At 38.2% G+C, this 15,346-nt stretch overlaps 1 pseudogene; it reads left to right on the forward strand.

The window, feature by feature from the left end:
* Positions 1–13,989: 13,989 nt before the first annotated feature.
* Positions 13,990–14,983, forward strand: LOC120308350 (annotated as a pseudogene).
* Positions 14,984–15,346: the final 363 nt, after the last annotated feature.

Raw genomic sequence — 15,346 nt, forward strand, 5'->3', positions numbered from 1 at the left:
CCTACCTAAAGAGATAATATGCTTAGTTCCTTCTCCTATCTCTTCCTGTCTTTGTTAGTTCCTTCTGCTTTCATCTCCCTGTATTTGTTCTTATCTGGTCTTTGACCATGTAATGTGTTACTAGAAAATAGTTGCTTACATGAAGACATTTTCCAATGAAGAAACCTTTGTCAGCATTTAATGGTAAAGCCTATGTATGTAACAAGTATATAAGAAGCAATACACTCAGAGTTTGTCAAGCTGTGTCCTGCAGCTTCAAACCTCTGCTCAAGACATGCCTGCGTCTTTTTCTTAGCCTCTTACATCTCATGTTACTATATTTTGTACTTCATCTTCCTTGTTTATTTTTCAATTAAAGCCTTTAAAACCGAATTAAATGGCGGCAAATTTTAAAATTCTTCTATTTTACTTAATTTTACTTCCCTAGAAGCAAGAATTTGTGCTACAAATCATCAGCATATTTATGAGGAAGTACAGAGTGGATAATACAACCTTTTTATTACTCTTTTGTTTATATTCTAAATGATGTTTGTTTTTTATGACAAATACAAAATTAGGTAGGAGATCTGATGCTATAGAAAAGAAAAAGAGCTACTAAAATTAAAAGAAAAAATACTAATAAAATATGTGATTGACACAGTTCAGGTAGTTCTCAACTTATGACTGCAATTCTGGGATCATGTCTGTCCAGCATCAAAACCCCAGATGCCCCTGGAGGGAAGTCAGCAGCCATCCTATCAGGGAAGCAATGATGAGGGAAGATGGAAAACATGATTTCCACATTGAATCAGAGGAAGCCAATGGTAGTTGCCCTCAGCTATGGACTGGAAATGAGAGGGAGGCTGTATTATGCGGATGAGTCCTTAAAGATGGTTACAAGAAGTCCTTGAGGCAAAGTCAGGAGGGTGTGTGGATGGGCTCATTCTCTCATTAAGCAATCTCGTGCTCAGAGTGAGGTAGAGTGTCTTCCAGGATTCAAGCTATAGATAGTCCCCATTTAATAAGAGTTAACAGTTACCGAAGTGACGGAAAAGCAACTTTTAAGACCAAGTCTCCCATTTAGGGCCTTCAGGGGTTTGTAAAGTAAAGGAAAGCTGAAGTAAAACATAAGCACAGTTGTGGTTTCAGAAAGTCCATTGCTAAGTGAGGCAGTTAAGTGAATTGTGCCCAATTTATGACCTTTATTGCCACTGTTGTTAAGTGAATTATTCTGGCTGCTAAGTGATTCACATGATCATTAAGCAAATCTGACTTCCCCCACTGACTTTTTAAAAGTGAGCTGGGAAGGTCAAAAATCACCGAGCTTGGCGTGCTGTCATTCATACATGTCTGGTTGCCAAACACCTGAGTTTCAATCACATGAACATGGGGATGCTGCTACATGTGAGGACTGGTCATGAGTCACTTTTCTCAGTTTTGTTGTAACTCTGAATGGTCACTAAATGACCGGTTGTAAAAGAACTGCCTGTAATAGCGGTTGCATAATCTTTATGATCCCAAAACAGATTAGAAGAAGTTTGCATAGAACTAAAATATTCCATGGTGTTAGGGCACTTAAACTGGTCAAAAACACAGGGTCCATGCAAACTGCCATTGCTTGATTTTTTTTTGATTATCATTCCATCTCTGAGCATGGCTGACTCTGGGTGCATCTGAGAACTAACACGCTGAAAATTGTTATGGAGTGGAGTCAAATGAATAGAAGGAACAGGATTTCATTTGATCCGGGGTTCCACTCTGTAACTTGTGCAAGATTAATAGGATGCTTCTGAATATGATAGAGGAGATCCCTTTCATTGCTAACTAAATCACACAAAGATCATTAGATGCCTAATCCAACTGGAGCCCTCCCCTTTCTTTGGACAAATCAACCCCTGGAGCCAGACTTATTATCATTCTCTTTCAGCTCAGCTTTCCCAGATTTATATTAAGAAAGGTAGACAGATTCAAGACCAGTGGTGGGATTCAGCCGGTTCGCATAGGTTCGGTAGAACTGTTAGCTAATTTTTGTGTTGACTTCAGCGAACCGGCTGATGCCCTAGACCTTTTTCACAAGGCCCAGAATGGCCCACCAGAAGTGCATGGAAACCACATCCAGAAGTCCATTCTGAGCCTGGGAGACCTCTCCCAGGCCTCCAAAACAGACTTCTGGAAGTGGCATCCATGGACTTCTGGTGGGCCGTTCTGGGCCGTTCTGGGTCTGGGAAGGCTCCCTGGCTCAGAAAGGACTTCTGAAAGTGGCATCTATGCAGAGAAACGGTTGTTCAGGTATTTGAATCTCACCACCATTCAAGACCACTTCTGGGGTGCATTTATGTTGTCTAAAATATCCTTTGAGGAGGATCTCTCTGGATAGCAATTTCTGAGAGGATGATTTATGTTGATTCCTCATTGTGCTTGAATAGGGATGGAGGTAAGAACTTACATCTTAACCAGTGAAACCACCACATAATACAGTTCAGTAGATGGCTTCAGGTGGAAGAAGACAGAGGATTGAAAGAAGACAAGAAGTGAACCACAGCCAAAATCTAAAACCCGAGCTACAGATATTTTGTATTATTTCAAAGTTATATGGGCGTAAACTTATTGAGACCTGATATTCCACCAAAGGAGCAGTTAGCAAACATTTAGACCCAACTTATCAATATGTAAGAAACCAAATCGTTTGAAGTGCCAATCAAGAAGAGAACCAATCAACTGCTCAGAATTCAAATATAGCTCCAAACAACTGATCACACTGGCACACAAGATGCTTATGAGTTAAGGAGAATAGGACAAGAAATGATGAAGATTTTTCTAAAGCTTTGGTTCTAGGATATGTGGCTTGTATCACAGATTCAAGTTGGTGCTTTGCTTGGGTGCCAAAATATTTGGATAGATTTTCCCCTTGTAGTATAAGAGTGCAGGGTGAATCTTCTGAGTAGGAGAGAGAATCTCATAAATGTTGCTCATATATGTTGCTTAACTCTGTAGACTCCATAGACAGCAACATAAAGAGCACCCACTACAACTAGTGGGTGAGAGATAGGCTCAGAGGTTTAATAGCAATGTATTTACACCGATATAGTCTTTGTTTGGCAGCCAGACTTGGGATTGTAAATCATTAAGCAAAGTGGTTTCTAAGTGAAACCACAACTGTGCTTATGTTTTACTTCAGTTTTCTTTTGCTTTACAAACCCCTGAAGGCCCTAAATGGGAGACTTGGTCTTAAAAGTTGCTTTTCCGTCACTTGTGTAACTGTTAACTCTTATTAAATGGGGACTATCTATAGCTTGAGTGCTGGAAGACACTCTACCTCACTCTGAGCACAATGAGATTGCTTAATGAGAGAATGAGCCCATCCACAAAGCCTCCTGACTTTGCCTCAAGGACTTCTTGTGACCATCTTTAAGGACTCATCTGCATAATACAGCCTCCCTCTCATTTCCAGTCCATAGCTGAGGGCAGCTACCATTGGCTTCCTCTGATTCAATGTGGAAATCATGTTTTCCATCTTCCCTCATCATTGCTTCCCTGATAGGATGGCTGCTGACTTCCCTCCAGGGGCACCTGGGGTTTTGATGCTGGACAGACATGATCTCAGAAGAAGAGCAGCCCCATCAAGACTGTGGAAAAGCATAAGCCAGAACTGCTGTGTAGCCACCTCCCTGTCATCACAGTTTTAGTTTCCCAACAGGCCATGCCCTGTTTCTATGGGACTGACAGGCAGGTCACTCTACGAAGGTAATTCTTACTGCTTTCTCTACCACTGTTGATGCTGTGCTAATGATAGATCAAGACTTCAGACTTTGCTTTATGTAAGGACCTGCTAGATCTCCCAAGAAAGCAGAACTCTTGAAACAGGCATCTTTTCAAAAGGAAATTTTTATTGAGAGTTAGTGGTGGCAAGAGAGCAAAGCAAGGTCTGAAGATTTGGCACACAAAAGAGTACATCAAAAGACAATTCAAAACTCCTCCCCCCAATGTCCAACTGTCCGGTTGAAATCCAGCCAAACCACAGGTGCCACATGTTATGAGAGCCTGGAGATTTAGCACCCTTCTCAAGGTCTCTCTCGGTTTCGTAAGCCCTTTTTTAAAAAAAAGAAGTTGGAAATGTAACAAGCAGATTGGACCCTTTTTCCTATGTGGTGATAATTGTAAAGCCTGGCAATACAGGAAACTGATTTAGAATCAGAGAGAACAGGATTTGGAAGGTTACAACTTGGATTATTAATCTTTACCCAACTATATAACATATGATGGATCCCCTCTCCCCAAAACTGCTTATGACCCAATTTTGAAGTTCCAATGTCCAAATCATTCCCCTCCCTCATCACATTGGGTAACCACATTTTGGGCACTCATTAACTGGCCCACATTTATGGCTGTGTGAGATGTAAAACCCCCAAATTTTGATACTCACAATACAAAGACAAGTCTGGTTAACAAAACAAAGGTTTATTGGAGAATAAACAGAATAAACAGAATAAAAGAGAAAAGAAAAAGAATAGAAGAGAGGAGCGTTTGCAAACGCGGCCCCCTGGATCCTTCCCTATGGATTGGATTCCAGGAGCACACTGGCCTGGTTTCAAGATCTGCATTTTATACCCCCTACAATGCATGTCACATCTAAACAGCTCTTTCATCTTTATAGATGTACTCTGAAGTTGTACTTTGTTAACCTGACCTCTTCCGTCCATCTGCTGTTATCTTGTTTATTTGTAATTCTCACCTTGGGTCAAAATCCCCCTCTTTGATAGTAGGATTTCTACTCAAGTAAGTTCCTGTGTCCGGGAGATTTTTAGGCAGGATATAGTAAACATTTGGTCGTATATTGGCATTGCATTGTTACATTTGTGTTACAGCATTACATTTGTACTAAAGAGACAGTTTCATATATTGGCATTACATTTCTACAATTATTTTTCTATAATTTTATAAAAGAATAACTTTTATTTCCTTAACTTTTATTTCCTTCAGCTATTTGCAGTCACGTGACCCTGATTTACAATGATTTTGCCATAAGCAGGCATTTATTTGCAGTTTCTGGCACAGGCTGACACATGCCGAACAACGAATTCACTCAATGCCTGCTATGTTTGCTTAACAACCAACACCAAAAAAGTCATAAAATTGTGTCTAGTAACATGGTGACCCACTTTATGACCCTCATGACTTATGACCATTATTGCTGGCTTAATTAGAGTCATACCTTTATAATATTTTATACCAAACCTTGTGTTGAATGGGATGCTGATAGAGAAACAGAGCTGAATGCAAATCTGTCACTAAGTCTAGGAACCTGAGATGGATTTCATCATGATTCATTTTTCTTTTTTCCATAGGATGGAAATTCTTCACAGGTGCATGAAAATACCTCATTTAAGCAAAAAAGAAAAGCTTTTTTTAAAATTTCAGAATATTTTTACTCAATTACAAAGGTGTTCACATTTTACTGTTTATAATAAAAAAGTCAATATGTAACTTAAAAAACCCTGAAAAATGCAACTTTTTAAAGATGAAGTCCTATTTTTTTCTGCTACATCTGTAATGTTTTTTTTCCCTATTAAAGTTACAACAAAATGGTGAAAATGGGTTCCTGCTCTGTTTAAGGCCGATTTTGTCCGATTCGGAACACCAAAGTCTTTAATACTTTGATTCCATTTATAATAACTTAAAAATAAAGGCGGAGGGTATAACAATGTCAAAGCATTTATCTTTTTTTCTTTTTTCTTTTTCAAAATTTTATTGAATATACAATTAAAAAACACAAAAGACTCATTAAACATAATACAATTAAAGACAAAAAAGACACATTGGACATGATACAACTTCCCTGTTTAAAAGATACTATTAATATTACTTTACATTAAGTTATTACATTGTTACACAGTGCGCATTCTTTCAGTAAAGTACCTCCTAGTTAAATAACTTTTGGTTCTATCTGATATAACAAATATTAAAATAAGAATTTCTAGGTTATCTACTTAATCATCAGCCTTTGCCTCAGCATACCTCATAAAATCCAACCAATTATACACTTTATTCCCAATTTCAAAGTACTCTGTTTCTGTTTTATTTTTGAGTTCTAATGTCAGTCTGTCCATTTCCGCACAGGATAGAATTTTGTTTAGTATTTCTTCTTCGGGGGGGGGGGTTCTTTTCCTTTCCAATTTTGAGCATATATTAATTTTGCTGCGTTAAAATGTGCAGAATTAAATATAAATATTTGACAGAATGTGGTGAATGCAGGCTACCTAGAGGAACTGAGTTTAACTTGATTTATTGGTTCTGTTTCTTGAAGTGTAAATCAAACAGATCCCAACATTAACTGCTGTAGGTATTCCTGTGGAGAATGCCCTGACTTTTGAATGAGAAAAGTTCTGCTGGGATAGGTTTCCTTAATCTCCTCAGTGACCTGGATGGTTTGGAACAATTCTGGAATGTCCCAGAAGTTTTTAAATTAATCATGAGTGATCAACATGCAAATGAGGTATAAACAGGAAAATCAGAAATATTTTGAGACAAGCTGCTTCTGAGAACGTTGCCTAGAAAAATATATGGAAATAATACACATCAGGAGTCACCAGGAGTGAAATCTGAAATTGTGGTCAGGAAGGAAGCCATGCAAGATTCTAGAGGGGATTTAATGCTCTCAAGAATTCCTTTGACCTTTTGACCCCATGAAAAGGTATCCTGTATGTAGAGACAATGAAGTCCACAGCCAAGGAACAACCTCTATCACAATGGTCTGAAAGTTTATTTCTGCAAACTGTTCTTTTGTGAACTGAAGAATGAAACAGACGCTTTCCCATCCTACAGTTCCCAATGGCATCTTTTGGAAGAGTCATTGGCCTCTTTCCACATGGAATGCTGGGCACAATTTGTATTTAATGCATTCTTTTCAATTCTTTTAGCAGTTTGAATTTGGTTCTTGTTGCATCAAAGTTGTTGCTGTTCCATGGGCCATACGGCTATTGTAAAATTATTAGATTGATATTAGGATGCTGTCTTGATATGGATTATTTTGAAATGCTGCTTAATGTATAGATAATAAGATGTTTGCTAAACACATTATCTGGCACCTTCTATTAGAGAAATGATAAACACACAAATTGTCCTTGCTGAGTTCCATTTCTTAGCTTATTATTACATGTACATTTCAGAATTATTTTCCAGAAAAGGTCTGAAACACATGATTGTAGCTGAACATCTAAGGTCCTGAAGGTGAAAGATGATTGTTTACCTGGAAAACTTGGATAGCCTCAGGGAATGATGGTTCCCCCCAATTTCTTTCTTTTATTTAGATGAAATTCCCTTTGGAGGAGTGAAGAAACTTTTGGCATCAAAATAATATTCCCACTACACATCATCAAGAGGAAAGTTGTTTCCTCAGGGAATTGAGAATGTCTAATTTGAAGGAACTCTGTGGTCACCTTACTCAGGAAAACACAGCTCCCATATAGGTAGACATATGGGCTTGTTGAAACAGTAGAAAAGTATACTTGACTTCATTCAGGTAAGTTGGATGTCTCTGGACATAATTTAAGGAGGTGCCTCTTCTGATTCCCACACCTAGGATTAGGCCAATTGTTATATGGGCTTTTTTTTGTCACACCAGATTGTCAAGACTGTCAGAGGCAGGCCTATCCATTCCTGCCATTCTGTGAATAGAAGATATTTCAGGGTATTCAGAAATGACTCACTTTTCTGACTTCTGATTCTCCCCAGGAGTGGATCCATGCATCATGCATGATGGCCATTCAATGAGAAACAAGTCCAGGTATAGTTTCTGAGAAAGGGAGGGGGAAACCTTTTCAAAGTATTTCTTTGATATGTTTAATTATCTAAACTGCTGGTTTTCATGAAGTGGAAAGAGTAATATTTACACCTCTGAGGAAAGGGGACAATAATCTGAATCTAAGCAGAAGATGGAACCCCCCTGGAGAGATGAATCTCAGGAAGAACTAAAAAAACTTCCAGTTGCACAAGAGGAGAGAGGGCAGATTTTTTTTTCTGTTATTCCACAGGCTGGAAACCTTGTGTGTGTTTGTGTATAGAATCCTATTAAATTTATTGTACCTATTAGGCCAGACACAGGAAAATATTCTGTAACAGAAGAGTTACATCTCTCCCTCTCTGCCTTTCTCCCTCCCTCTCTCTTTCTCTCTCTGAAAAACAATGAGCATAATAAGGTCTTAGATACATAAGAACATGTATCATAAAATAGAATAACGCATAGTATTATAAAAAGTGATGAACAACTAAGTATCCAGACTTAGTAAATGGTGTATTGTACAAATGGTGGCATGCAACTGCAGAGGGTATTTCTGAGTCCTTGTCTGAAAGTAGTAGCGGTAATAAAGGTGTGTGTGGATATGCACTTTGGGCCACACAAAAAATCTTGTGCTGAACTGATGCTTTTCCAGGGATTGCTGGAATGGCAGTCAGAGCAGCACAGCCAACCTCAGACAGCCAATTTGGGACTCTCATAAAAAGGGAGCAAATGTCCTTCCTCTTTTCCTTTTTTCCTACCCTTGGGGAGAATCCTGTATGGATTTTCTGTTTGGGTCATATCTGATTATTCTAATGAAATTTGAAGAGGGAAGCGGCATCTCAGTCATAAACTTTGGAACAAAGAATCAATCAAAGAACTAAAGAAATGTTGGAATAAATGTAGTTTTCTGAAATTTCCTGTGGAAAGAGAGGTGTCTGCCAGTGAAACAGAGTCTTAGTCCACATGGTCTGGAAAGCTAGAGGATGGACAAGAGAAGCTTTGGAGAAGGTACAAGAAATGTTCAAATGGTCTTATTTTCTGGATAGAGTTATCAAGGTGTGTAGAGCCTCTAGTAAGAGGAGAACTTTTAGAGCAAAGAAGTGCATTCTCTTATGACATAATTTTGGGCATTAGTGAGAAGAGAGAGATTGGGGCATGGGTGGCTGATGCTAATTAAGCAGAAAAGCTGTAAAAGGTTGAACCTTGAAGATGTCACTGAATAACGTAGCAGATTCCAGCTGCTAAGGATTATATATAAAAGAAAATTCTAGTGCAGATATTAAAGATGGCGCTTGATATTATTCTGGTTTAGGCAAATCCAGTTAACACTCTTTCCTAGCTTCATGTCTGCTATGTGTATTAGGATTACCATTTCCAGAATTGACAGAGATTCTAAGCTTCACTCTCTGTATTTTGAAGTAATTTTCTTCTTTGGAATTGCCCTCTGGCTGATTGTTTTGAGGGCAGAAAAAGTTCATACGCTGACCCCATAGCTTTGATATCAGATGTTTTCTTTTATAGCTGTCCTACAACCACCTATTTGGAACAAATCCCCACCAGATTCAATACGGGGAGAAAATGTATTCTGTTTAGGCACTTCAGATTAGCTGATCAAGATAAGCAGGAGGGTTGTTGAGTGTGCTAGGGGTGGGGGAATTAGCTTCGTGAAACGGTATAAAAGTCTGTTTTTCAGAATTGCATGTGTGGCTTGCTTTACTCTCCTGTGTGAGTTAAGTCCACCAGCCTTTGCAAATGCTTTGTTCCAATAAAACTTTGTTCCTGGAATCCCAAGTGAGTTTGTTTGTCTTTGGAATCCTGAGCCACATTCCAGACACAAATAAACAAAAAGTACTACAACAGAACTTTAACTGAATGAAATCTGATATATATGCTGCTGATATATATAAACCTTAGCTACTGTCTGAGGGTTCAAATGTCATTAATAATGCAGTTGTGATAAGGTAAAGGTCCTGCCAACCTAGCAGTTTGAAAGCATGTAAATGCAAGTAGATAAATAGGTAGCACTTCGGTGGGATGGTAACAATGTTCCTTGCACCTCAGCACATAGTCATGCTGGCCAAATGACCATGGAAAGGTCTTTCTACCATGCTGACATGCTGGTTAATAATGGAGATGAACATTGCACTCTAGAGTTGGTCATGACTGGACAGGGGAAATCTTTACTTTTTGAAAGAGCTAATTATGCATGAATGAAGAAGTTGTATGAGATAACTTTCATCTTTCCAATCCTTCATCCTTTACTTTGTCTATAACAGACATGGAATAAACTGCCAGGGTGGTGTATGGTTACAGTCAAAGTACAGATCCAGGTTTGTATGTTATATGGGTATAAAGTTAGCTGAGTTACTTTTAATTTCATCACTGTCTCATAGTCTGTCCTAGTTCACAAAGGTATAGTAAAAGCAAATGAAGAGAACCAGGTGTGCTGCCTAGAGTGATTGGAAAACAACTCAGCAGATCATTAAATACAGTAAGATTTCTCAACTAGTATAGTGATTGTTGAAAGTTCATTTATGCAAATGCAGATCTTATCAAAATAGATTTTAGTGACATAGAAATCTAATAGAGCTAGATAAGGTATTAAGGCAGGACATAAAGCAGGGCTTAAGTCATAAAACAGGACATGAGTCTTAAATGCGTGTATTAGTTAGAAGGAGAACAAAAGGAAATGGAAGAACTCAAAACCACAAGTTCATTTGTCGGTCGCACAGAGGTGTTAAGTTTGAAGCTCTGCTACAGCTAACCACAAGTACAGGATATTTAGACCCTTAGAAGCTTTAGCAAGGTATTTTAACTACTTTAGCATAGCAACAGGGGGGCTGTAAGGGGGTTGTGATTTGAGTAACCAATCAATGCTAACAAGTTACATTTCCATGTTTTGCTGTTTCTGACAAGAATATATAAACTTGTATTTTTTTTTATATGAAGCTGTTCAGATGTGGCTACAAATATAGTGCTCTGAACCTTTGTGCAAAATAAACCAACTTCTTTTGATTCCGTGGTCTGAGTCCTGTGATTTTCTGCAATAGTATACTTACCTGTTTTGTAAATTTACACAAACCATTTCCTTGCCAATTACAGTACTATCTGAGAAAAGATTCCCCTGCTGATCAGTTGAAATAGTGCATTGTACTCAATTCATTTTGCAACATATAAAAACATTTGGGTACCTCAGAAGTATTTTTGCTCTATTCCTATGGGCTAAAGGAGTATTTAGTTCTAAAGCTTGGAAGTGTTAGTTATTCGTTCTGATTTCTCTTACAATTGTTTCAATATTCCAGAACAGAATCTGTTCTTGACTTGCTGATACTATTACAGTTGAGATCAAAGAATTTAATATCATTTCCCCCTCTTCGTTTTTTGCAGACTGAAAGACCATCCTTTGTAAAACCCATTTGTGCAAAACTGGGTATTTGGACCTGACCAGGTTTATCACTGCCCCTTTCCTTGCTTGTAGTTCCTCTTTAGCAATGGGAGGCCCTGCCAAATCCAGAGTTTCACTATCACAGGACATTCTCTTGCCAGGAGCCCAAACATAAATAGCGTTGTGCCTCCTCTCCAGTGAAAGTCAGCCCCCCCCACACACATGCTGTTGCAGCAAGAGTGCCTCTAGATTTCATTGTTATCTTTATCCTGTGATGGAGAGATCTCTTTCTCCATCTCAATCTGGCAAAATATACTAGGATAACTTTTGTTTTGTTTTAATTTAAGCTGCTGCTAATTGAATGGTTAATTCAGGATTCTGTTAATTGAATTGTTGTAAACTCTTGTTCTTCCTTTTCTTTCTTTTCTTCTTGGGCCTACAACAAACAATCTTGTGGGTTTTTTTTTTTTTTTTAAAAATGGTCATTTGAGTAGTTGAGTCAAAAGTGATTTTATAATTTATAAGTTTCTCCATCAAAAATCCTGTAGTTGCTCATTCAGCCTGTATTTCCTATCTCTCTCTATAAAACCTTGTCCACAACAAAAGGCTCACTCTTCCCAGACACTCAGATTTACATCCACTCCAGTTGGAGCCTGGTAAAACTTTATTTCTTTTATATAATGTATGTGAAACCTAATTTGTCACCAGAAAGGATAGACTACAAAGCCAACACATGGCTGTAGATGGATATCAGGAAGAACAAAGTGTTTTCTACAGTCACTGATATATGGACCAAGCCCCATAAAATTAACCCAACTTACAATGTCCAATCAACTCATCTAAATATCTTGGATTTACTAAGACCTGAACGGATTAACAACATGTTAGCATCTTTCTCCCATTATTAAAACTTGCAATCAAGGTGAGAGGGGGTTGGCTAGGAGGAAAACTCTCTCCTCAAATCTTCATAGCCAATCTACAACACTTACTAAGAATTCTAGCAAGGTACAATTAAAGTATAAAGAGCAGAGGAAGGGAAATCCATGTGGAATATATGTCTCCTTTGCCCTACATCCCATTGAAAATATACTGTGTCCTTCAAGCCCAAGATGCCTACATGAGCAAGTCCATGTAGTTTTCTCAGAGCTGATTGGAAGTTTCTTTAACTGCCCCATACACCTTTCCTACTGATCTTCCATAAAAAATCTACTCTAAATCTCCTAAACCTTTGAGGCCAATAAAGTTAATTAAGTACTGTCACATGTTGAAATCTGCCTTCAGAACAAGTTTCCAAAGTGCATAGATTCCAGTACTCCTAATGCAAAGAGGACCTAATGTTATCAATTACATGTCAAACCTGCATCCTTAATAGCAATAAGAAGAAAGTCCAGTTGCCTTTTGAAAAAGCACCTTTGGGACAGCCATGATCTGGATGATGGAGAATCCCCGTAGACATATAGCAATAGCAATAGCACTTAGATTTATATATCACTCCATATTGCTTTACAGCACTCTCTGGGCAGTTTACAATGTCAACTTATTGCCTCCAACAATCTGACTCCTCATTTTGTTGATCTTGGAAAGATGGAAGGCTGAGCCAACCTTGAGCCCATCAAGATTGAATTTCCCATTACCTGGGAAATTATCTGGGTGAGAAATGTTAAATTTACACAAGCCCAGAACTTAAGGGAGAATTTTTATAAAATGTTTTATAGATGGCACCTTGATCCACAAAAAATGCCTCGTATGTATCCTGACTTACAGCCCAAATGTTGGAGATGTGGTTGTTTGGATGCTACTTATTATCATATTTGGTGGTCGTGTAAAAACATAAAAGCCTTTTGGATTAAGATATGGTGGAATATTCAAAGAATTTTTAGAAGGAGGGTAAAATTTACCCCACAATTGTTCTTGCTAGGTATAGTTACTGATTGTGATACTAAGGAGGTTATATTGATGTTAAATTTAATCACAGCTGCAAGGTTGTTAGTAGGGCAATATTGGAAGAAGGAATCTTTGCCTACTTTGCAAGAGTGGTTTTTTAAAGTATCCTATCTGGCGGAAATGGCAAAGATTTCGGCTTTTTTAAAGGATCAATCGCAAGAGAAGTTTTTTGTGGTTTGGGAAAAATGGATAGATTTTATACAATATAAGTTGGATATAAAAAAATATTACTTGGTTTATCAATAATTTATATATGAATTTTAATATCTTATAGATTGTATTATCTTTTTTAATTTTTTATATATATATATGTTTTATTATTATTTTACTTTCTTATACTTCTTTTCTTCTTTCTTTCTCTTTACTCTTCTTCTTTTTAAGTATTCTTTTTTTTCTCCTTAATACTTATGTCTTTTATATATATATATATTATTGTTAATTATTCTATTAGTAGTTTAAGTAACGTATTTAGATTTATTTATGGTTTATATTTTTTCTTTTTTAAGAATTTATGAAAATTTAATTAAGCCTATATTCAGCTCTGGGAAAGTTGAGGGAGGGAGTGGGAGGGTTGGGGTGGGTTGGGAGGGTTGTTTTTTTCTATTTTGTAAAATTTTAAAAATTTTCAATAATAAAAAAAAAAGATTGAATTTCAGGCTGTGGGCAGAGAGCCTGCAATACTGTATTCTAACCACTGCGCCACCACAGCTCCTCCTTAAATATTTACAGGATGCCCAAAAAGTGGAAGTAAAGTTTGGGACAAAATTAGTAACAGCATTTCAAATATGTCAGAGGATTTTCAATGCTTCATAGTCATAGCATGAATTACAAAATTACAGAGCTGATTACAAAAATAAAATCCTACTTTCCTTTCCACTATAAACAGGTTATGCTCGTGAAAATGATGAACCTGGAAGGCAATCAGACAACGGTTACTGATTTTGTCCTGGTTGGGTTTACAACAGACCCATTTCTACGCATAATCTTCTTTGTGCTGTTCTTGGTCTCCTCCACCCTAACATTGATTGGGAACCTGGGCCTCATGATCCTAATCTATCTCAATTCCTGCTTGCACACACCCATGTACTTCTTTGTGGGCAGCCTTTCCTTCCTGGATGTCTGGTACTCTTCGGTCTACACTCCTCGGATATTGTCTGACTGTGTGTCCAACAACAACCACATGTCCCTTGCTGGTTGTACAGCCCAGTTCTTCTTCTCTGCTGGTTTGGCCTACACTGAATGCTTCCTACTGGCCTTCATGGCCTATGACTGCTTTGTGGCCATCTGCAACCCACTCCTTTACATCACTGCCATGCCCAAGAAGCTCTGCATCCAGCTGGTGGTAGGAGCTTATGCAGCTGGCTTTGCCAATGCCATTGCCCATACTGGTAACATCTTCTGCTTACGCTTCTGTGGGAATAATGTGATCAACCATTATTTTTGTGATGCACCACCACTTGTGAAGATGGCCTGTGATGACACACAAATGTATGAACTCATTCAGAATTCTGTCATAGGCTGCAATGTGCTGGCAACCACTGCTGTGATCCTGAGCTCCTACATTGGTATTGGGGCAGCCATAGTCCGTATCCGTTCTGCTGCAGGGAGACGCAAAGCCTTCTTCACTTGTTCAGCCCACCTAGTCTCTCTTTTATGGCTCCATTCTCATCATGTACTCCAGATCAAATTCTCAACACAATCCAAATTGGGACAAAGCAAATGCATTGTTCTATACGGTAGTCAACCCTCTGGTCAACCCTTTCATTTACAGCTTACGCAACAAAGATGTGAAGGCAGCCTTCAAGAAAGTCTGGGGGAGATTCACACAAATGAATGACATTGACATATTCTTTATTCAAAGTAGATTGCAGATGCAGAAATTAACTTCTAATCTTTAGTCTAAGCCTTCCTTCCTTCCTTCCTTCCTTCCTTCCTTCCTTCCTTCCTTCCTTCCTTCCTTCCTTCCTTCCTTCCTTCCTTCCTTCCTTCCTTCCTTCCTTCCTTCTTGCCTGCCTGCTGTGATAGATAATGAGAGAAGCTGGAAGTCAGAATAAAATCACTGGTCAGAAAGAACCAGAAAGAAAAATGTTTGGGCCTGGGTAAGACAGATAGTTTTAGATTAAAGAAGTACCAACTTCCTCCCAATCTTGTAGTTTGGAAATTAATGCAGTGCACTTCTCTGTGCCATGTTCACATGCATTTATCCACTTCTGGAATTGGAAGAAAAGTATGCTGGCATAAACTTCATTGTCGCAACATCT

Source organism: Crotalus tigris, unplaced genomic scaffold, assembly GCF_016545835.1.
Source record: "Crotalus tigris isolate CLP2741 ecotype Arizona unplaced genomic scaffold, ASM1654583v1 scf7180000017899.1852299, whole genome shotgun sequence".
Lineage (NCBI taxonomy): Eukaryota > Metazoa > Chordata > Lepidosauria > Squamata > Viperidae > Crotalus > Crotalus tigris.